We start from the raw sequence: 24,732 nt of genomic DNA on the forward strand, positions 1-24,732 counted from the left end.
TACTTATTTGAATTTGCGTAGTAGGTATTTTCGTTAACCTAGAATCTGTACAAAAAACTTTAAAATCTTGATCTAACCTGGCCAGAACTAGTTTCCCGGACGTCCTATAATTTACTAGAGCGAAACAGTTCTATTTTGTTTTATAATGCGCTTTTATTTTGCGAAATTCCGCGAGTGGCTCCTGGGAGCGAGAGCTAATTTCAATTTCATTTAGTTCTGGCGCGATTCCATGCATCGGCCATAGAAGAGTTGGGGCGGGCAGAGGGGACAAATTATTTAGAGTCAGGCCAAGCTAAGCTGGCAGCAATTTTGATAGCCCAGCCTGTGCAAGTATTAAGTCGTCATAATTTCATAGATGTTTGACTTTTAAAGTGGGCGACCGCTTTTAAATACAAACGTAGTCCCCGTATTGTCCTCTGGATATAAACAATTTAAAAAATATTTTTACACAATTTGACGTATACTCGTATAGTATAGGTAGCTAGCCATAATTATGACCCTTCGTTTGACTTTTGCTCAATTTTTGTTTCCGTAGCCAAAACGGAAACCTTATAAGTATTTACATTGCGTCCTACTGTCCCTATGTGACAGCAATTTCATAGGTGTATTTTGTAAGCCGCTATTTAGACATGAGTACCGCATAGATACGTCATTTTGCTTGAATGGCTGTGTGTATCGTATTACGGTACGACTCGGTTATGCATGGACATGGAAGTTAGGAGCTTCCAAAAATATATCCGTTTTTTTTTCACTCATCACTAAGGAGTTCACAGGTACCTATTCGAAAATATCTAAAGAGGAAAATGGGGATTAAGTTTGTATGAAGGAGCGGTGGTCTACTTTTTTCTTAAGGACAACTTTCATTTGGCTGGCTTTTAGTCAACGCATTTTTCATAGGTTTTAAAGAATAAAATTTAGCCGGAGAGATATCCTCGGGGAAAAGGATACAGTTTATAGAGCCACCTTCAGTTACTAGTTAGTTATTTGCTATATGTATATACATATATGGAGATACTCACATGGGCGCCTGGAAGTTGTTTAATTATTGACATCAGTTGTAAAACAAATCGTTTAAGTAGATTTCACTAAACTTAAATCGACCGGGAGATGAACCGTGATTCAAAACTGTTAAGTAGATTTTTGGAAACGGCCTTGAAATTTCGAAGCTCCACACGTTCACGCGGGATTTCTCTAAACCTACATATGTAGGTAGTTGGTTGGCAAGCCCTACTATTTTTTTTACTTTTTTTATAAATAAACATTAAAGAGACATTTTTACACAAATTTTTAATCAAGAAGGCTGGTGTTGTGGGTACAAATACATAGAAAACATACATGATTCAGGGACAAATATCTGTGCTCATCACACAAATACATGCCCTTACCGGGAATCGAAACCAGGACTATCGGCTTCATAGGCAGGGTCACTACCCACCAGGCCAGAGAGGTCATCAAAATACTGTCTCTGAATATCTGAATCCAATTCCCCGTTACTCTTTGCCAGTAAGTGCAGAGGGCCCACGAGCTCTCGGGAGCGTTTGGGCTCGCGGCAGGCAGATTACACCCTGTCTGGGCCCCGATACGCAATTCCATTCGCTGCAAGATCCAGCATTTTATCGACTACTTACCTCCGATAAAATTGCCGCCATCCAATAGGCTAGGGGATTTATGAATGCCATTCTAAGTTTTCTTTTTTGGCATTTGGAGTTCTTTAAGTGAGTTTATGTGCTTCTTTATCAGCTAGGTTGATCCTACGTTATGTTGTCAAGAAAGTGTATCAGTTTCAATTTGTAAACGGGCTCTTATAAACGAAGGCTCGCATAAGTTAGTGGAAGATCGATTCTTCCTCCCGTTATGGTGCAGTGAACTATAAAATATCCCTTACAATAAAATATAGTAAACACTTTATCAGTTACCGATGGGTTTATGCAACTGACCTTATGTGGTACACTGTCGACTGAAATACTATTTCCGAATTTAATAAAATTAGTTAACATTTTTTCTAGTTTGACCGGTGCTAAATAAAAAAATAAATATTATAGGACATTATTACACAAATTGACTAAGTCCCACAGTAAGCTCAATAAGGCTTGTGTTGAGGGTACTTAGACAACGATATATATATAATATAAATATTTATAAATACTTAAATACATAGAAAAAGCTAAGGCTAAGGCTTGGATGAAGTAGTTGCGGCCAAACACATGAACCGAGTGCTAATCGATCATCGTTCTTAGCACGGCATCGGTATTGCATAGCACGAGTGAGGGACCTAGCCGACTTGGTAACGTTTGACTCAATTATCTATCGTGAAAACTTTATGCAACCGTGCAAAAACATGACACTGAGGATCTACTGCGAACATCGAAACTCAAAATTTCGTTATCTGCCTCAACGCTCTTGCATATTCGAGTGATAGAGAGGCAGATAATGACATTTTATTTTTCGATATTCGCGGTAGCAAAGAGAATTTGAAATAGAGGTGGATTGTCAACGAAAACTTGGTAGCCACAGTAACTTTACCGCCATCTTTCGACACATGATTATAACTTTTAGAACGCCATTTGACTATGATCCTTATTCTTTCACTGATATGTGTTAACTTTTTGGCGGTAGGCACTCTGACACTTGTTCGTTACCTACTGTGTACACGATTAGTACGATTAAATCAAGTTGGCCTCATAAAAAATGTAACTAAAATTACGCATCCATCTGCGCTCCTTTTTTTTGCAAGCGAAGCAATGACTATCGGGGTTTCGGGGTACCCCTCTCCAAGTTCTGTCTTCCGTATAATTCAAATTTAGCAAGACAGCTGAAGGTCCAATAAATAAGGCCGTTAATTTAAATACGTTGGGACTGTCGCGTGGCAGCGACGCGCTGCGGCTGATTGCGTCAATATGGTTGTAAAGGAAATTCTACACCCACTGGTACCGGTACCTATTTATGTTACCATAAGAACCCGTTATTAGTGGAATTGCGTTTTCCCTCGTCAAAACTAGTTTTCACTTAAGTATTTAAGTGAAAACTAGTAAACTTTGAATAATTACTTTCACCGAGACCTCTCGGAAAACTAGTTTTAACTAGTGAAAACGCGTTTCACTAAGGCGATACGGAAAACTAGTTTTAACTAGGGAAAACGCGTTTTCACTAAAAACGGGTTTTTATGGTTACATTTACACGATATGAAACAAATCCTAAAACAATCGTAGTATTAGGTTCCAAATAATTAGGGGCTTTAACTTAAGGATAAAGTAAAAGGTTAGTAAACCTTTTAAACGCTAAATACACTTAAAAGCGTCGTAACAAGTCGTGCCCACACTGCAATGAACAGTATGAGTGCTATGGGTGCTATGGCGTACGTCAAAGTAACCTGCACACTTTGAAGTAAGGTTTAGGTACATTAGCATCGTTTGCGCCCGTTACCTTGGCCTGTGAGTGAAGTTTTTGTTTATGACGTAAAGCGTGCAAAGGGAAAATAAAATTTTAATTTTGCAGCATTTCAATTCACGAAATGCATTTTGGTGGCCTTGTTTCACAAGAGTTTGTTCCATTTTTTCTAATTAAGTGGCCTCTTTTAGTATTTTCTCCAGGAGCAAGAAATAATGAAACACAGCTAAGTCAATGTCATGAATATATTATCTTTCTCCTCGCTTCGTATGCCCACAATGCTGGAGGTCACGAATATGAAGGCGACACGCATGCTCTGATACTCCTGCATAAGTGAATTTGTAATTCCTAAAGTAAAAAAACTTTACCTTTGCTTGGCTTGACAATACTACTACTATTACTCTCATATTCTTGTACTTCTTTATAATAGGTATTCTGTTCAACCCCTCTATATCTTAAAGAGCGTTTCAACTATCTTTCTTCTGTCCGGTGTGCGGAGAAACATCTTCTCTTCTTGCTCCACCATCTTCTTCATCAAAATTTTATAGCAACTCTTTTTACTTTCCGTGCTGTTCGGTTATGGAATGCTTTGCCATTAGACATTATACGTGCTAAATCCCTTCCCATTTTCAAAAATCTTTTGTAAACTCATTACCTTTCGCTGCCTTAACTTGCCTTTATTTATGATTGTATAACATATGTATTGCTTTGTTTGTATGTATGTAGGTATGTTGATTTGTTTGCGTCTTCTTTTTGTTGAATTATATGTATATCGGCACTACCCGTTCAATGTTGTAAGTTAATAGGTTCCTACTACCGAAAGGTTGTCTGTAAGAGATTGCTTCTTAGCGATAAGAACGCCTCTGTTACCTAGCTTTTAAATGTATTTTCATTTCCTGTCTATTTTTAACTGTATGGTGCACAATAAAGAATATTTACTTACTTACTACCTTTCCCGCGCCACGTACAGAATGAACTCATTGTGCAAGCTCCCCAAGCATCTCGTTTGAAGTTGATTAGAGTCACACAATACGACAGCAAGTTAGCGAGTTGGGAACTTGGATACGCCGGCTTTCGGAATTAGCCACAAAGGCCTCAAAAACACCATTTATTTGCATTAGTATTTCTTTTTTAACTTATTGTGAAGGTTACAGAATAACTTTTGGAAATGGCTTTGTCGTTTGGTTTTAACAAGCTTTCATTTAACTTACAATGTAACTACCTAATGTGTGTTTGTACAGGTCGAATCTTGAAAGATAAATTTGACCCACTTCCCGGTTTCCGACGAAGCTGAACATTTGTATACGTATGTAAGGTGGGTGACAATGCAATAGTATCGTACCATCGAGGTGATGATCTGATCTGATGCTGGAGACAGGAGGTAGCCATAGGAACGATAAAACAACGCAACCTAATTGTGTTTGGGGCTTTTAGAATTACCTCGATATGTATGAGTTGCCTGTGGAAAGAAAACTACAGTCAGCGATAAAAGCTTGTACCTACCAAAAATGGAATTTTTTCAAAAACTTATTTATTCGTAAGATTAAAATAGGTAGTTACAAGTTTTTAAAGGGTCGGCAACGCGCATGTAACACCCCTGGACTTGCAGATGTCCATGGGCTACGGTGGTTGCTTACCTTCAGGTAAACCATATGCTTGTTTGCCATAGAAGTGGTACAAAAATGGTACCGGAGGGACATTCTGGCGTCAATCTTAGGATAAGATACAGGAAACTCTCACAAGTCCGATAATATACATAAAAAAACAATGTATAAGATTTTGGTTTTACAATTGTGTTTATTGATAATTTGTATTTCTGTTTGCTGCGCCCAAAGCTATTTTCTGTGTATGTATAGTCAGATTTTCCAGATGCATAATTTGACCAACTACTGCAGGTATTTAAACTCATCTGTATGTCTGTCTTCCCAAAGTACTCGACGTATGTACCCAAACCCAAACTCACCATTCGCATTATCGACAATGGCTGTGCAATCACAAATGCATTAGTCCACTCTGCCCTCGAGTGGGCAGTGGGCAGTGGGCAGTGGGCAGAAGGCCATATGCAAACGGGACCCGAATCGCGTCTCGAGTGGTTCATGCTCCGACAGTTAGTGTAGAAGTGTGGGACGAAGGATGGCAAATACTAAACGGAAATTATGGAGGTTCAAAATATTCCCAAGGTTCAGAAGATAAAAAATATTTAACTGTATAACCTAGTTAAAGTGGAGTTCAATCGAGCCGATTTGCTATGTGCACGACTGTCACGCAACCTAGCGTCCGCAAGTCTAGGGGAAAACGTCAATTCACTACATCTTATAAAACTCACGCTGGCTAAGAGCTTTAATCGAAAACGCTGCCTAATCCGTTTGAGCTATAACAGCACAATGTATGGTGGGGTTGTTTTGTTTCTCATTCATAGGTCTACAAAAAAGTCCGCGATGTTAAATGTCTATCTTTTAAGGATAACAGCTTACTATACCCATTCTTAACTTCTACACATACATTATTAACAATTATCAAATTAAATTACGTTAGTTATATTAAGCATTTCATACAGATTACAATGGTTACTTACACCATACAATTTAAATGAATATTTCAGGAGAAATCGTAAACTAAAGTTTCATTTCGAGCCATATAACTTGTACGAAATGTTAAAGACGCTATCCGCAGTTAGTTCTAATTTTTACCACCTTATGCGCTAGGATCGCTTTACTTACCCCCACCATGCACTTCGCCCGGTCCCAATCGCGCGCTTACAACATTGTACTTACGGATCGCGTTCGGCTACTTATTTAATTAGACCAATATTTCTCATTCAATTTGTAAAATAAGGATAAGATTGTATTTTACGTTTAAGAGGTATACGTGATCGTCCATACAAAAACAGAAAACGTTTTTCCACTTCTAAATAATTTTCACTCTCCATAATTTTTTAGTATGTTAGTGACACAATGAAAAACTTTCCTTTTTGAAAGTTTTTCCATTTTTTCAAAATTTATTCAACAAAAAAAAAAGCAAAACCTATAAACCTAGAATATAATGCTGAAGCTATCGACATCAAAATCAAAGTGATTCGGATTTTTTTTTCTTCTGTCTACGTTACAAGTGCATCCATCTCGAAGCCGTTAGTGATTTAACTAAGGATGCATTCATTATGACTCTTCGACGCTTTATAGCGCGCCGAGGTAGACCCACTGAAATTTTTAGTGATAATGGGACTAATTTTGTAGCTGCCGCAAAGGAATTAGGGTCATTTATCAAACAAAACCAAGAACCTCTATTTGATTTTGCAAGCCAAAACCTTATAATGTTTAAATTCATTCCGGCTTACACTCCTCATTTTGGTGGACTATGGGAAGCCGGCGTTAAATCGGCTAAACATCATATAAAGCGCGTTATCGGTAATAGCCACCTCACCTTTGAGGAAATTTCTACTTTATTTACACAAGTGGAATCTATTTTAAATAGTCGTCCATTATGTCCGTTGTCGTCGTGTCCCAATGACCTTCTTTCCCTATCCCCTGGACACTTTCTTATCGGAAGGCCGCTAACTGCTCCACCAGCGCAATACTTGGGCGACTCTAAAGAAAACTATCTTCAACGCTATGAACGCCTGGAAAAAATACAGCAGCATTTCTGGCAGCGATGGCAGCGCGACTACATATCAGAAATGCAGCAAAGAACTAAATGGAAGAGCAACGCTGCCAAGCTGAGCGTCGGGGATATGGTGCTCCTGTCAGAAGATACTTACTGTTACCTGTTTACTAATGTTTGGATTATACTTAGCAGGTAATGAACATTGCAGCGTGTTCCACGTTCCACGAGGTATCCGTCTTATTAGAATCGGCGATGTATCAGCATTAAGCGAAGCTCGTTAAAGATCAGATCATTTGGAGCTGGTGTTGCAGCCGCGTTTACACCTAGAGCCCTATCACGACCTAACGACACGATGGCATACATTTGAACTGACGACCTAACGACACGATCGATGCCCAATCATGACCTAACGACACGGTGTCATACATTTGAACTGACGACCTAACGACACGATGCACAATCACGACCTAACGACACGATGTCATACATTTGAACTGACGACCTAACGACACGATGCACAATCACGACCTAACGACACGATGTCATACATTTGAACTGACGACCTAACGACACGATGCACAATCACGACCTAACGACACGATGTCATACATTTGAACTGACCACCTAACGACACGATGCCCAATCACGACCTAACGACACGATGTCATACATTTGAACTGAATTTGATTTGAACATTCACGATTTTTACGCATTCATAAATTATAAAAATGGGTCTTAATCGCGTATTAAGTTTTAAATCTACCTCCGACTCTGTGATCTCGGAGAAGATTGGCTGAAGATTAAAACTTATTACGCGATTAAGTCTCGTTTTATAATGTAATAATACGTCACATATAATCAAAAAAATATTTTTTGATACAATATCGCTTTTATCGCTGACTGTACCTTTCAACTGGCAACTAATACATGACACAATATGCAAACAATAGGTTGCGTTGATTTATTACAAAGTTCTTACGGCCACCTCCTGTATCCATCGTCAGACCGTCCTTCTGTATCAGCTCGATGGTACCATATAATTGTCCCCCGACATCGAACGTGTTTACGGCATTAAGGCCGCCGTTTGTGCCTTCATGTATTGCGCAATAAAGAATAAAATAATTAAATATTACGTCGTCACCCAAGTTACAGCGCGGCTTACGTGGGCGATGACTCGCGAATGCGACGCGACGCGGCGCGGCGCGGCGCGGCGGCGCAACGGCATTCGGAGATCGCCCACGTAGGACACTTCCATAGGTATCAAAGGATTGAATTCACCCGCGCCGCGCCGCTTCGCGTTTGCGAGTTATTCGCTCAGGTAAGATACTGCCTTACATACAGGAAATAGTGGGGAACCATTTAAGGCATATTAGGTATCGTGTTTTGATTAGGAAAAAGTAGAACGCCTACGCCGTAATAGTAGTTTATGTGACTGCTACATAATAAAAGGCATTAAAATACACGAGTGTGGGTTTAAGAAACGAACGAAGTGAGTTTCTTAATAGAGGATTACACGAGTGTATTAATGCCTAATTATGTACAGTTACATACACTATTTTATCTACACACATATTAAAACTTTCTATGATATATTCACTAACCCAAATTACAGCCAACGGAGCATCGTTGCCCTCTTGGCGGACCTCGCGGATATGTGGTGGCGTCACCGAAATATTTTTATCGATCATTTTACACGAAACTTTTGCCATAGTTACTTTAAAAACCACAAAACATGTTAATTTTATACTTAAAATGAATTAAAAGATAAACTGTACTTCAAATGGCGGTAAATTAAAACATTTTTCACGCATGTCACGCATTCGTAGTTTTTTTTTAATTCAGAGTCAAACTGTGGGGGCCTATTTCCGTATCATTCGATACAAACTAACATGCATACAATCAATTGACATTTCATTGATATTAGAATAGAGGGCAAATCGAATTGTTTTTTTATTCAGAGATGTTCGAAATTTGAATGTATAACCAAATCGATTTTAGCCATAACTACATTATCAGATAAGAAATTTGCTGTAACAAAACAGTTTATTGTAATTGTAATATTGGCCATTATTTACGGATTTTGAAGGCATCATAGAGGGTTTATGATATGTGTGTAGATAAATATATTATTTTGATCCCTTGTTGCACAATGTACAGTCAGCTGCGAAATTGCATGGAGAAATTATGAATGAATTCATTGATAAAGTCGCCATACACTTTTACGGCTGATGAAATAGTACTATTTTACATTCGAGATGTGATGTAATCCTGTTATCCCTCATTAGGGACATAGGGCTCGCAAAAGAATTTTCCAGTTGTCGCGATCCTGGCCGCGTAGCCAACGTTTCAATCGTTAACGCTCCGTAGCGTAGCGTAGTCATCTCTCTCTATCACTCTTCTAAATTAGTGCGACTGTGACAGTTGCGTTTCGTTCGCAACGGAGCGTGAACGATAGGCACGTTGGCTATCCGGGCTGAGCGGCTACTTCCAGTTCTTTCCAGCCGAGTCCAGTTGAGCCAGCCTCCTTCTCAACTGATCTCCTCCATGTGCTACGAGGCCGTCCCAATCGCCTACTGCCAGTCGATTGCCAGCGGAGACCCTGCTTGGACAGGTGGTTGTCCGGTCTACGGAGCGTGTGTTCGATCCATCGCCATTTCCTTACAAGGATTATTTTACTTTCGTAGCAAATATTAACATTAAAGACAATATGATTACGCACGTTGATGTATACAGCTATGCGCTTTCGGTGGGCTTTTTCAAATTATTATAAGAGAATAACTCCTATTTAAGTAGCTACTACTTCTTCAATATAAAAGAAAACCGCATGCTTCACTTGAGTTGTAAACAGCCCCTCAAGAAAAGATAAATGCGCGCCTAACCTGTGCTAGTAACTTAATCAAGACTAATACGTTCACGGCACCGATGAGAAGAGCTTGCTTGTTCTGTAAATTGTAATGTTTTTTAAGGTACAGCAACAGCATCAATAATAGTACTACCGCACAGAAAATACACTTCCTACAAAGCCGAAGTTTGACAGCGATTCAGGGACAAATCATGCTGTCTCTTTCTAATGTATGCCTTTCGGCTATTTAGGGTTGTCAAAATTTAAGTCGTAGCCTTATCTGTGGTCGTGCACGCAAAGGGACGTCAAGTTGTGCCAACCCTAATAATTGCTCGGAGCAATGCTGAGCCGAGAATGCCCGAACGCTCTAGTGTCTCCTCACTGGAATAGCATTGTTACCGATTTTTGAAAGCGTTGGAGGCCTAGCGGCATGCGACTTAAAAACTGAAGGTTTACTTAGACAAAAATATCTTAGAACATATGCAGGATATATTGGGTCCAGGTTTGACTATAACCATTATATTTCAACATACTTAGGTACACGAGGAAACAGTGGAATTCCTTAAAAAATTGCAATCGTTTGTCTCTGTGTTTATAAAACAAATAACTGTACCGAACAGACAAACGACCCCATAATACATCAAAAACAAAAACCCAAAGCTTTTTAAACTTTCCGCGAAAAAGGTCGTCGCAAATTTTAACCCGTCAATGGAATCCGGCAAATTTCAGGACACCTCTCCGCTACCCGGCCGGTGGGTACCCGGGTAACTTAATCTGTCCGGATAATATCCGGATAGGAACGCGGCCGTGCGTGAAATTGGTCAGGCGCGGTCATAAATTATAACCGGCGGCTAATGATGTATGGGGCCATGCGTGTGCAAAGAACGACATAAGTTACGTGCTTTTACTAGCAAAATACGTCGGTCGGCGGTTCAAGTGAGGAATCAGATGGTAGTTTTTTAATATAATACTACGTCGTTGGCAAACAAGCATACGGCCCGCCTGATGGTAAGCAGTCTCCGTAGCCTATAGAGGAGTTACATGCGCGTTGCCGACCCTAACACTCTGCACCCTCGTTGAGCTCTGGCAACTTTAATCACCGGCAGGAACACGACTCTGAGTAAGGTCTAGTGTTATTTGGCTGCGATTTCTTGTAAGGTGGAGGTACTTCCCCAGTTGGGCTCGGCTCTAGATCTGGAATGACATCCGCTGTGTTGTGCCTTACCACACAAAGCGAGATGACATTCACAATTCCCATACCTCTCTTTTGGACGTAGTAGTTTAAGGACGTACCCGGGTCCAATGGTTGTAAATAAACAGTATGTTAAACACTGTTTTAAACTTTCATATATTATTTATATACTTTGAGGACCTGTCTGACCTAGTGGGTAGTGACTAGTGACCCTGCCTATGAAGCTGAAGGTCTCTGGTTCGAATCCTGGTAAGGGCTTTTTTTGTGTGATGAGCACGCATATTTTTTCCCGAGTCCCGGCTGTTGTCTATGTATATATTTAAGAATGTTATATATATCGTTGTCTAAGTACCTACAACACAAGCCTTATTGACCTTACTGTGGAACTTAGTAAATTTTGCATAATAATGTCCAATAATAAGCATTTATTTATTTATACAAATAAGCTTTAAAATTATCTCTAACCTTTCTCATGGACCATGAACACAATATTGTCCACACAAGACTGGCTAAGATTGTCAATAACATCTTCATTAATTTTTCTAAATACCCGCACTTGATGTTGTTTATCAATTTGAATGTTTTACATTTTATGGTTATCGTTTTGTTTGTACTCGGTCACCACACAATACTCACGATGTCTGATTTTTCGACCGGTGATATTTGTTTTGACGTTCTGTACCAAAAAGGTAAATATATGACTCTGTCTGTCCGTTCGTCTGTCTGTCACATCGCTAACTATCTGGTAAAGTACCTACGCTATTGATGTGAAAGGAATAGTGTGAAAATTTCCTGTAGTTGACTCTGTTCACCCAGCTCAAATCACCCGGGTCAATTAAGTAAACTAAAAATAAACTTTATTCACCTCTACGTCATTGTCATATTTGAGACAAATTTTTCGTTTACTCTGTTCACCCAAGGTGCAAAATAATACGCTAAGACGATTTGCGAAAGTGATCTATTAAATCACTATGGAAAATGCCCAGTACACAGACACCGCATTCTTACCAATATTCTAAATCAAATCAAACCCATCAACACTTTGTTTAATTTACGTCGACGCCTTTATTAAAAGGCTTATTAAGCTTCAGATTCTACAGGAAGCGAACCGGGCAAGTTCGTTCGTTTGCATTTTTATTACTTTGTAATTCCAACACGATATTAAAATGCGCAGACTAGCTGTTAGTCGAATTGATTAGTTGAGACGAGTTGTCATTATGACATTGAACAAGTAGGTAATCATAATCTTTATGTTTTGTGAGAAATGGGTTACATTGCCGGTAATTAGTCATGTCATACATTGTAAGCACGTTTAACATTTACTCATCAAAAACGGATACCTATGGCAATAATAAAAATGCTTTTATTTCGTGGTTACTATAAATAGTAAACGTATATTCCTAAATAATTAACAAGTTGAATATTTCCTAAATATAAAACTTGTCGGAAAATATATTTTTGGATTATTTTCGCTTTCCTGCAAACCAATGGCGTGTGGCACAAACGTATTCTCACCCGACGACATTCCATTATCTTAACACATACATGGCCTAAACCAATAAAAACAATTACGAGAACTGAAAATACCCAAGCAATCACAGTAACCATCCGCTACCTTCAAAACTAAACGAAAAGAAGGTACTTTTCACACTTATTTGAGCCCTTAGTCTGCAGTTTTAGTCGTATAATAACGCGGTAAAAAGCGTGTTTTACGGGGAGATTGTCCCCCTCGTCTCTGGCAAAGATTAAATTAAGTAAAACAGAAGCGATACTTTGCCTAACCAGTTTCCGGTAAATTTTTCATACAATAAGGGAAAAATCCCAGCGCTCAACATGTTACTGTTCAATAATGAATAGAGTTCAGAAAACGCGGTTAAATTGATCAATTTCAAAATTGAAAGTAACTAAGATGAACTTTTTAATTTCACTTAAATTAAAAAAAAATTAAACTTTTAGTGACATTCAAATTTAGCTTGAGATCTAAGTAACCCCTCACCCCTCATCGCTTGATCAAAGTCACCCCATGGTATAAATAAATAAAAAACAAATGGCCGCCTAGATAATAATTTGCAATAAAAATTAATGTTATAAGCTTATACCTCCTGCTTGCTCCTTCATGCCTGATACAGTGAATATATACATAAACTATACTGCAAATTGCACTTCAGAACTTATACAAGCTATTAAATTATAATATTAATTTCCATTGATCAACGTGGTTTAACCTCATCACTGCGATCCTCACACTGACAAAAACGTTAAATGCAGCCAATAAAAAATAAAGTCAAAAGTTTCATTAAGAAATTGTGTATAACTGAAGGTTAAACTTCAATTGTGTTTTGTATCATAGTAACCCCAAGAATCAAAGTAACAAGCGAGAATAGGTTACATTTGGATGGCGACAGCTGTAATGTAGCTCTTGACTAGCGGTATTGCCGCAGTGATGTCGCTGACAATTCCCCTTTGCTGTCGCGATTAGAACGTTTAATCCGTCACTCATTTTATCAACGCCGCAGCAACAACGCTGCAACGCTACCGCAGTCGCCCTCCGAATGTCACCTTAGTACACTGTACAACGAGGTGGTAAGTATCATTTTGAAAACGAGGGTGGTAATTTCCGATAGCCGCAGGCTGGAGGGAATTAAAGACCTGAGTTTGCAATATTCTTACCCCCGATGTTACACATAATGTTTTCTTCACAATTGCGAAAAAAAAAACTAAATTTTAGGCGAAATAATTCTTAAATACGGTGACATATCAAACATTCGTCAGCCGTATTGTCATTTCTAGACAGGTTAGGCGCCGAAGGCACAGACCTACTACGGCATTCAGCCACGATGGAAAATTATGTGAAATTGTTTTAAACGGCTATTAAATTAATTTAATTTAATACTTTTAAACATAAACAATAATACTAAATTATAAACGTCAGTATTTTACAAGCAAGACTCATTTACGCCACTTGGTTTGTATGAATTAGTGATAGAATAATAATCCATAACTCCCGCGGAAACAATATATGTAGGCCTTCATGAAATAAGATCTTTTAAGAGCAAGTGTGATGAAAAATGTCTTGTCCCCTCTATGTTTACTCTTCGCCACGTCTCCGTGCCCATATGACGACATGGTACTGGAGAGACGCCGATGGTCGTGTTACCAAATTGTACAGCTCATACAGACACAACTTATCGTAACGTTAAGACATTGTCTATCGTTTGAATGTTGATAACAAAACAAACATCATATCTGAAAACTTATCTAGCTATAAAGGATATTGTTGTGTACGGCTAAGAAAAGCAAACTTTAGTCGTTTTCTATCTAACCCCGTTATAAGGACATAGGATCAATGTATGCTCGTATTTTGTTGTTTTTGTTGGGTCAAACTAAAGTCATACGGCTACGGCGGAGCTTGTAGGGATTGAAATACATATCATGTTTTACTTTTTTATGATATATGTTAGCTGATGAATCGCCTGATGGTAAGCGATTACCGTCGGCGTCGCCCATAGACACCCGAGGGGTTGTAAGTGCGTTGGCAGCCTTTAAGATGGGAGTACGCTCTTTACTTGGAGGTTTAATGGTCGTATCCGGTCCAGAAATACCGCAGGCGATAGTTCGTCCGTTAATTATAACTAAACACGTTTTATTCGACTAAATACTAAAAATAATTTTATCCCTGTCTAGGCAAAGTTCAATCTAACGGATTTTTTTATTTTTTAAAGTATGTTTTTTTTTGTTCAAAATAAAGTACTTATGTTTAAATCGTCCTATCAATAAAAAATCCATAAAAGTTAATGAATCTTAGATGCAAAAATACAGAAGAAACCAAAAGAACTAGTAGCGAACTAAAAAAAGTGGTTTCTATCTCACCCCGTCTATCGAGACTTCAAAAAACGTTTACTCGCTGATAAACATGTCTCCGTTCGAAATTGAATCCCGCCATCTTGGTGTTGCGTTTATCACTGAAATCGTTGGCGATACCTCCAAAACAATTGCCGCTCTCATACGCACCGGACCAAATTACATTTCCAATTCATGACGCCATTTTTTCCCTTTCTTTTCCCTTTGCAACCCCCACTTTGCACCTCTCGATCTTTTTCTATGAATAATTTTACGAAGTTACTTGTTGACTTAATTTTATATCGGTTCGGTTTTAACGGTAGGAATGTGGGTTTATTTTACGCGTCTGTGAATCTGTTAGCTTTGTTTTGGATGAGAAATGAAACTGTTAAACGTAGAAGAGGAATTAGAAAATGTTTACCTCTTTCGTGAACGCGAGTAGTACTTATAGCAGTATATATCAGATGTTAATACCTAAATAACTTTAGTCATATGTTTAGTATAATTTTGGTACTTTCGTAACGACTACGGCGATGAGGCCAATAGCACAGTGAGGCCAATTGGATCTTATATTCCGATGTCAACTTGATGTTAAAAAAAGTATAATTACAATTTTATTGATCAATTTATACTAACATGCAAATACAAATGCAATCCGCCACATGCTTCGTCAAAACACAAATGTAATCCGCAGAAGCATCGTCACAAACTTATTGTACCTTAACACTAAAACAACTTATAATGTATTTAACTTATGTGTATTTTCTCTTATGCAACATGTGTATTTTGTAATAGTTCGTACAATACGAACAAGAAAGCTACGCGGTACGTGAATGATAACAAAATGACATCATTTTAATATCGGAAATGTAAATTCGAATTTCGAATTTGACGACCGCTCTGGCCTAGTGGGTAGTGACCCTGCCTATGAAGCCGATGGTTGTGGGTTCGAATCCCGGTAAGGGCATTCGTTTGTGTGATGAACACAGATATTTGTTCCTGAGTCATGGGTGTTTTCTATGTATGGGTGTTTCCTGTAACACGAGCAAATAACTCTACCATATATTTTACTCCTCAAACGATATAATATAACGTTTGACTATCAATTTAGAAAAAATATAAAATCTTTAGGTTTTTCTTTTTTATATAAATTAAATGTTATTTTCAGTGTACGCTGTCATCAGTGTGTTTGACGTTGCTTGTCACGCTTTAAATATAACAAAATTTGCAATACATTGCGTCTAGAATAAACTTTAAGGGTAAGTAATGAAACATATACCTACGTACTTATGGTATATTCCATAGAACATATAAACTCTAATAGTATAATATTCACTAAGAATAACGATTATAACGAATAACAACGAAAAATATAATTTCATGATCAATAACACCCTTTAAGTATACTATCATTTATGATAAAATTCACGTAATATAATGTTGAATTAATATAACTTTAAAAATATATAACAACCATAATCAACAATAATCTAAAAAAGTAACAAACTAATAAACGTAAACGTACGTAATAAAAATCAATAAAAAAAGTTCAATTAGCTCGCAGTTCACCTAACACGCTCCTCCTCGCTTCGCTCGTCGTCGCACCTATCTATACTCTGTCAAACAATACTCTTCCGTGACAGTAACTACACGCTCTGCTGCTTTATATTCAAATATTATTAAAAATGTGATTCGACATTTTGATATGTATACTAAATGTAGATAATTTCAAACGGAATTATTTCTTGTGCTCGTTAGGCGAAACAATGATATATTTTATGTATAACATTTCTAGAATAAAATTAAAATATCTAGTAACGTCATGCATTTAGTATTCCATACTGATAATAAATGCATTTAAATGCGGAACTGAAGATTTTTATTAATCCTTTTCTAGAAAAACTCTTCGAAGTTAACAAGTATTAGTGTGTACTTATACGAAAATAGTTACAAGTCCGTAAACCAAACTTCCTACAACGTTTCAATTTGCGTCTTGCCGAGAGCTGGATATTTTGTCAAACATGCACAGGTTGAAATCTGAAGTGTAGTGGCAGAAGCATCGCAAACGAGCCCGCTTCGTAATTGGAGGGAAAATGCCCTGGCGAGCTTTGCTACCTAGTCCTGACATTCCCATGCCATTACGAGTGTATTGCCCAAGGCAACCCAGCGTAAGTATAACTTAGAGCCGATTTTTCCGTCCCCAGTTAAACAGACGGATAGGGTTTATTCTATCGATATCAGGATTCTTATGTGTCATTCTCATAACTTATTTCGTTGGAATAGGTTATCCCTCCAAGTGGCGGCAGCGAAAACGTGAAAACTAGTCAAGTGGCGAGGCCCAGTTACCAGTGTTGGGTTTAGAGAATATTACAAATTCAATGATTGCTTATCGATGTATAAAAGTATATACCTATTGAGCCATATATCGCTGGAATCAGCATTAAATACGATATTCGAATAGAACAATTTAATTATTGTAATGTTTATGCATTTCCCCACACCTAATCAAACTTAGCAACAGTTTTCCAGTTTCCTTATTAAAAATGAGTACTACCACCTCTACCAGAAAACAAAGTTATGATTGGAGGTAATTGCTATTTAATTTTCTAAGTAAGGCTTAAACTTCTAAGGTTAAGTCATACAAAAGGACCTGCTATACAATTATATTTACAAAACAACCTCTGTCAAATCAAGACAGAACTCTGACTAGGCGGTCGCTCTCGGATAAACGGCCCTTACTAACAAATTTTACACCAAGCGTTATTGTTTTTCTTGCTATATGTTATCCTTGTCTTATTTGCTACCTAGAATTGCGCTAGAAAATTCCTTCAATTCAATTTTGCCCTAAATACGGCCACACCTCAGTAACCACTTTCTGGAGGCCGACAGTTTACTGGTTTTCGCATTGACCCGTGAGTGGTGGGCCGCCACTTGAAAAATCGGCCCTTAAAATCCTTAATATCTACGTGATCACGATGTCACTAGTCAGTTTGAGACAAGTGCTCTGTAAGTGATGAAAGTTACAGCCGCGTTCTCCACTCCCAAATTGTCCGAAATATATTACCTGGCACAGTTGAATGTAAACATGAAATTCTGAGAACTTTGTAAATATTTTTATGTACGAAAGTAAACATGACAAAATGTACATCACTAGGGAAAATACGATTTTCTTTTGCACTGTTTGTTGAGAAATTTGGTAAAAGTGAGTTTTATCTTTAGCCATTCGCATGAGTCACCAAAAAGAAACAATAAGTACACGTGGTTAGAGTCGACAATGCACAAGTTAACACTCTGGAGACATCTCCTATATACATATATATGTACCTATATAGGTAAGTGCAAGGCAGTTCGTATGTTCTTTTCCCATAAAAACAAATCGTGTCTTGGTCTCGTGGTGCTAAATGTTAATTCATTGTGCTGTTGAGCTCAACAATCCTGTATTAATCTCATCTGATCTGAAATAGGACTATCCGCTTGCATCCTAATGCCTAATTTGACGCAAGAACGCATTGACTGCATCATGCGGTTCGTACGGCCTCGCTCGACTTCGCCAGCCTAGTCGTAGTATCTACGGAGAGTGTATGATGGACGTATAGTAGTTACTGTACACCTATCCACCTACCCATGGCCACGTAACTTTCTGGTTTTTGGACCGCAAAATAACCACTTCCTATCACTTTTGCTCCATGCAAAAAGCATCGAAAATCCCCTGTTTTATCGTGTCAATGTGTTTTAAAACAATTTCATTAACAATATCGTTAAGGTAGGAAATTAAAACAAGCCTCCCGATGCACAGTTCTACCTAATGAACCGTTGTCTTTTAATCCAGCAATCGCATTTTGTACAATATTTAAAACGGCATAAGTACACGCGTACAACAAACAAATTGTACCCTTTCGATCTGAAATTAAAGCATTTATTTATCAGGCCATTAATTTCAAAAAGTCGTAAGCGTTTCCAGATAGAACTGTTTTAAGACTTTTATCGTTTGTGATTGTGTATTTATTTACGGGCGCGTTTAATCTCTGAGCTGGATTACATTACAAATTTAAAGCGCTCTGATTGGTGCAAATGCAAAGCTTGCGATTGGTGAGCATTGTCACACATTGAGTGCGCGATAATTTTATTGTTATTGTTTAATTGATATAATTCCCGCGATATTTTTTATACTTTGGTATATCTTGTACTGGAAGGGTACCTAAATGAATAGAATATATTAATAATTAGATTCTTGGTTACGCGATGAAGCATTGATTGGGACAACGTTTAGATTTGGGGAAGTTTGATTGTTAAACCGAAAACAATAAAATAATAATTCTGAAGAAATGTCAAAAATAAAAACTTCTGTATTTCTATTAACGTCATTTAGGTTTCTACATTTGTTTTACCCCGATGCAATAACAGGAGTGTTATATATTTAACGCCAATGTCTGTCTGTCTGTCTGTCTGTCTGTGGGATCGTAGCGGATGGACCGATTTTGATGCAGTTTTTTTTACGTGAAACCTAGTTTCCTTATGACTATTCTTAGCTATGTCCAGTCCAGTCGCTCATATCCAGTTTGAGAAGTATCAGCTCATATTGCGTAGGGGTCTTTAATTTTTTAAATTTTAATTAAATGAATGTGACGTTTCATACTCAATTCCCCCGCCGTAAGAAGTTTTACTTCAAATATTAAGTTCTTCGGCCTCTCTTTGACTTTCTTTTTATACATTGATGAAAGTGTAGTGTAGGTAGGTACAAATATAATCTTAATATTTTATGGTGGCGCCTACGTTTTTCAAGTTTTCCACCGTTTCTACTGATAAATTATGTCCAAGTTTTTATTTATTACCTTGACTGTATATAATTATATCAAAATAAAACCATTTACATACTAACATATTCTAAAGACCCCGTATTTAAAACTTCATGAGCGATTCATCTTTACAACAGTCCCTGGATAATATTGCACAAAATGTTCCCGTTTAATTTGAAAATGATTACGTCACTTTCAAATATAAATGACAGTGTTTCGCTGCAACGGAGCCACGTATCTATCGTGTCGTCCCCAGGGTTGTCACAATGGAGTGTTTCACTATTTTAACACACTTTTATATTAACTTCGCTTGTAATAATAGTATTTTATGCAACAGTTACATAATTCTTTTCAAAATCGTATTCGTCTCGTTTTGTAACTTCAGCCCTTGAATTTTAAGACCGAATTGTACCGATGCACATAATATTTCTGTAAACACCTAAAATTATAAATAAATTCAAAACAAATACCTATACAAGAGTAAATACGTTTGGTTTGTAGATATTTTCATTACAAGTCGGCATTAAAATACAACTTCTGTACTATATTTATGTAAAATACAACTTCTGTATGTAAACTACGTCTAAAAGAGAGGTATGGCCATTGTGAATGTCATCTCGCTTTGTGTGGTAGGGCACAGCACAGCGGATCTCATTCCAGATCCAGAGCAGAGCCCAACTGGGGAAGTACCTCCACCTTACAGAAAACCGCAGCCAAATAACACTAGACCCTACTCATAGTGTTGTGTTCCTGCCGGTAAGTAAGGTTGCCAGAGCTCAACGAGGGCGAGGGGGGTTTAGGGTCGGCAACGCGCATGTAACTCCTCTGGAGTTGCAGGCGTACATAGGCTACGGAAACTGCTTACCATCAGGCGGACCGTATGCTTGTTTGCCACCGATGTAGTATAAAAATATATATTTGTATGGTACTATAAATAATAAACATATGTGCCTAAATTATGAATAAGTTGAATATTTCCAAATATAAAACTTTTAGAAAACATTTTGTTTTGGTTCCCTTCGCTCTCCCGCAAACCAATGGCACAAACGTATTCTCACCCGACGATTTTACTTATAGTTTCTTAGTACCTGCCAACCCTGGGGTGTCGCTTGAGAACGTTTAATGGGTGGTGGCTCGCTCGCGGCGCAGCCTGCTTTATTGTTCTCAAATGAAAAGATATTTTTAAAGTACCTAAAAGTAAGATTCTTACTTATTAAGTAAGTTGGTGTGGTACCAACTGGTAAAGGCCTCCTTGATTGTTCAAAAGTTGCATTTTATCCACATGTGGGGCAACGTAATCAGATGCAAAAATTGAGTTGTTCCCTTTAAGTTAGTTGATAGAATTGACTTTTCAATGGTGATTTTGAATGAGATATTTTTTATTACGTTCATTTTTTTGGCTTTGATATGGTGTATTTTTTAGGTATTTCATAATAGTATTTTCCTCGCGTTGGTGAGAAATTATTTTTTTCACTCGGAGTAAAAATTTTGTTTAACCCTCGAGCCTTGAAACCCTCGCAACGGTCAATATTCCACTTCTCGAAGCTTAAGCTCGTGGTTCTATTTTAGAATCTTTCGCTTGCTCGGGTATCAAATTAGTACGAGCGGTTAAACAATACCTTTGCCCCCATGTAAATTCCTTTTAGCTTTTTCACCAAATCCGCTCGTAAAAGATATCTTTATTCGTCAAAAACCGATGAGGAAGTTGTATTTTAGAGTGGCAAAGTAATTAGATGCAAATTTTGAATTGTTGGCTGTTGAAATTGATTTTTTAATACAGTTGTTCAAAAAGTGCTACTTTACGTAGCTGTTTAGCGTGCGGAAAGTTGAATTTCGCGAACTAGTGCTTTTTAGTTTTCCACTTGTTCCAATTCATGACTACTTATTGACTACATGATGAGTGTTAATGTTAATTTCCTTTAAAAGTCGTAATCAACATAAAAACCTACTGTTAATGTAAAAATAATAAATATAAGTATATTTCATATTTTATTACTTTTACCTCTTCATCATTATAACATGTTTATTTTTTAATATTGAATATTGGAAAACCGTTCTTAATAAGTTGTCTGAATGGAACGGAATAGCTGCCGAAACGCCTGTCAAAGCAGAGGCGTTTTTTCTTACTGGAAGAATGTTTTCAGTTTCCAAAGGCAACATTCGATATTGTTTTCATACAATTTAAATATACGATACACAAATAATCGTAAATAACGATACTTAGGTAATAATAGTATAATATTTTATATTTACAATTGTTTCTGTATGCATATAACATGCATAAAAAAGTATTGTTTTTCTACGTGTGTTTATAATACATGTTATTTTTCTTATTTTTTCGCAACTATATTAAAAAAACCGGCCAAGAGCATGTCGGGCCACGCTCAGTGTAGGGTTCCGTAGTTACTCTTCCGTCACAATAAGCTACACTGGAGCTTAAAGTATAGTAAATTGTTAACCAAGGGATGAAACGGTACCTTTCACGCGAGTTAAACAAATAGGCACATAATCAGTACCTAATTAGGTAAAGTAAGTCTTTTTACTATGAAGGGGGAACTTTTTGCGATAACTCAAAAACAGCTAAACTGATCATATCCGCTATAGTTTTCATTTAATGTCTTTCTTAAGCTCTACTTCCACGATTTTTTTCATAATTTTTGGAACTATGGTTCAAAAGTTAGAGAGGGGGGACACAATTTTTTTTTCTTTCGGAGCGATTATCTCCGAATATATTCACTTTATCAAAAAAATGTTTTTTGAAGACGCCTATTAGTTTTGAAAGACCTTTCCAACGATACCCCACACTGTAGGGTTGAAGAAAAAAAAAAAAATCACCCCCACTTTACGTGTAGGGGAGGTACCCTCAAAAAAATTAAATTTTTAGATTTTATTGTACAACTTTGTCGGCTTTATTGATTTATATATCCAAGCCGAATTTCAGCTTTCTAGCACTAACGACCACGGAGCTAAGCCTCGGACAGACAGACAGACAGACAGACAGACGGACATGGCGAAACTATAAGGGTTCCTAGTTGACTACGGAACCCTAAAAACGTCGTTCGATCTCCTATGGCTCGTGGCAACATATCTCGGTGCTCGTGAAGTAATGACATAGTTTCCACACTAGCATCGAAATGTACTATTTAAGTGATGACATTGAATGATATATATTTTATTATTTAATACCATTCATTTAGATTTAATTTGTAATATTTTACATTTAGTATTTCCCTCGCGTTGGTATGTGAAAAATTTGGTTTTACTCGGTAGGAAAGTTCGTTTAACCCTCGTGCCTCGAAACCCTTGACTAAGAAACAAATAACTATTTACACAACTTTACTACTTACACTATTTTAAAATTCATATCAGCCCCTAGTGTAAATTTATTCGATTTTGAAACGTAACGTACGCGTTTGCGTTAAGTCTCATTTAGTGTGGGATTTAGACAGCGCGCCAAGCGGAACGTTTTGGAAACTCAAAATCCCATACAAAATGAGACTTAACGCAAACGCGTACGTCACGTTAATACGCCATCGAATAAATTTACACTAGAGGTACTGGTTTATTTTTTTTCCATATATTTATGTTATACTGGCGTCAATTACTTACTTGTATTTACACTCGCATATAAAATCCAAGCTAAACTAGTTTTATTATTTACAGAAATCCACGGGAAGTTTACAAGCATTTAAATCCGCGAACAGCGAGAACCTTTAGGGCCAGGGCTAAGGCCCCTTCGGGAACTCTTGAATATTTGCATATGAATCCTGGTAATAAAGGAATAATATGCAAAACGACTCTTCTAGGCCGTAAAGAGAGGTTCGTATAAAGTTGTTGCTATTGAGTAAGGTTTTTCCAGTACATGGAACAATGCTGTTTTTAGTTTCGCACCTTCCTTTTAGAAAGTATTTTAAAATTATTAGTACAACTCGGAAACCAGTTAAATTAAGTAAAAAAATAAAGGCGCAAACCTTTTAATTTCAGTTTAATTCGTAGAACCGTTATTTTTAAACCGGTTTTTAGGAGACCATTTTTTGACGACCGGTTTAGCCTAGTGGGTAGTGACCCTGCCTACGAAGCTGATGGTCCCGGGTTCAAATCCTGGTAAGGGTATGTATTTGTGTGATGAGCATGGATATTTGTTTTCTATGTATTTAAGTATTTATAAATATTTATATATTATATATATCATTGTCTAAGTTCCCAAAACACACGCCTTATTGAGCTTACTGTGGGACGTAGTCAATTTGTGTAATAATGTCCGATAATATTTATTTATTTCCATAAAGTTCTTGGCAGATTAACCGGTTTAGAACAATAAAAACCGGTTTTCTTTTATGTCGGTGTCTTCGTTTACGCGGTACACCTCCAGGTCGGCCGTTTCGTCGCTCAGGTTACAATAAAGTTCTTAAAAGTTCGCGTTCTTATGAAAATTCAGAGTAAAACCGAAATGAACCGGTATTTACCGCTATTTTTTAAACCGTTTCCGAATCTTGAGTATAACAACGCATTTAGGGTGCTACTACGGTTTCCACGATACTGCAGCGCGTCGGCTATGTTTGCTGAGACGAGGACAGATAGCTTCCACGCAATCTGGCGCAAGAAAACGGCCTCCCTTTTAAGCAGGGTACGTGGGAGCTGTAATAGTATCTTAAATATGATAGCAAATTAGCTTGACTGTCCTTTGTTGTGGAAACATAGGAGAAAATCTATGTTTTTTTTTAATACTGACGTAGGTTAGGATCAACTAAGACTGATTGAATTGAATAATAATAATAATAAAAAAACTATAATGGTGTATCTCATAAAGACTACACTTAGTCCCAAGATGTAAAATAGTTGTTATGGAGAAGTCCCATTCTGGTCTTTACTGAAGTTCAATTTCACCAAATGACACCATTTAATGCAAATGTAAATGCTTGGTTTTAAAATGAAAATAAGAAGATTGCTATAAGTATTCTTGTAAAATTTTAGGAGTTCCCTCAATTCCTTATATAACCCATCACTATACAAAAGCGTCTTGCAAAAAAAAAAAACTTTAAAACCTAACGTGCTGTTTTTATTAGTCTCAATTT

The sequence above is a fragment of the Cydia pomonella genome, chromosome 4, assembly GCF_033807575.1.
Source record: "Cydia pomonella isolate Wapato2018A chromosome 4, ilCydPomo1, whole genome shotgun sequence".
Taxonomy (NCBI): Eukaryota; Metazoa; Arthropoda; class Insecta; order Lepidoptera; family Tortricidae; genus Cydia; species Cydia pomonella.